Raw genomic sequence first — 1,072 nt, 5'->3', positions numbered from 1 at the left:
GTTGTTTAGTAAATTGCATTTTTTTTTCTTTTTTCTTTCTTTTTCTTTTTTGCATTTCTATACACCAAACATGGATATAAATATCATTAAAACAGCCGCTGGGTCATAAGCTTCATTTCGGTACCTTACTTGCCTGGGTGGATTGCCTGTAGGCTGAGATAAACCGCGTGACACACACACACACACACACACACACCCACAGACAGACCGACATTAGGAAAATTTATAATAAGATATACGTTAAAATTAGCACGTCAAGTTATAATTAGCAATAACGCATATCTTTTCGTAAACGAAGATCCCAATAATGTCATGCTTCTCTATAAACTGTTACAATCTCAGACAATTAACATTATAATCAGTCAAAAAAAAAGTTAGCAGAGCGTAGTTTCGATCTACGGACCTCTGGGTTATGGGCCCAGCACGCTTCCACTGCGCCACTCTGCTCGACAAATACGGACGGGCGATATTATCGTTAAATTGCTTTCTTTTCAAAGAGGCAATCTCGTTAAGTGACATTAAAAATAACCTTGCTTGGGCAAACGACATCTACAACCACGCCCAACCGAAAGTATTCTCAAAAAGAACATTTTCTGTAATAGGTAAACGTGTTTATCCATATATACATATATCTGTATGCAAGTGTGTTTATTGCTTGTTTGTATGTATGTGCGTGTCCAATGATATGAAGCTTAACCACAGTTATAAAAAAAAAGCTGTGAATTCATGACCACACTATATATATATATACTAGTAAAAGTACCCGTCGTTGACTGGGTTCAAAAAAACAGCCTACAGAAAATAGACTCTGATTTATGAAAGTATGATAGGTTATGAAAAGGAAGGGTTGTAAAGAGATAGCTTCAAATTTGAAGGTATCAAAACCAAATCAAGATATGATGAAAGTAAAAATAACATAGATAAACCCCATAATTTATTATACCATACCTGTTCACACTGATGCACTTATCACAATATCCTGTGGATCTATATAAAAAAAAAACCTTGTTAAACTTTGTGACATATTTCAATTTTATGGAAGTCAGGTGCGAACGAACACCCCATAATTTTA

At 35.0% G+C, this 1,072-nt stretch overlaps 1 non-coding gene across 1 annotated transcript; it reads right to left on the bottom strand.

The window, feature by feature from the left end:
- Positions 1–375: 375 nt before the first annotated feature.
- Trnam-cau (transfer RNA methionine (anticodon CAU)) lies at positions 376–447 on the bottom strand. Its single transcript has one exon. It is a non-coding gene; the product is annotated as a tRNA-Met (tRNA).
- Positions 448–1,072: the final 625 nt, after the last annotated feature.

Source organism: Euprymna scolopes, chromosome 18, assembly GCF_053919585.1.
Source record: "Euprymna scolopes isolate OS-2025 chromosome 18, ASM5391958v1, whole genome shotgun sequence".
Lineage (NCBI taxonomy): Eukaryota > Metazoa > Mollusca > Cephalopoda > Sepiida > Sepiolidae > Euprymna > Euprymna scolopes.
Note: the sequence above shows the minus strand (reverse complement) of the source record. Positions and strands in the feature narration are given on the sequence as shown.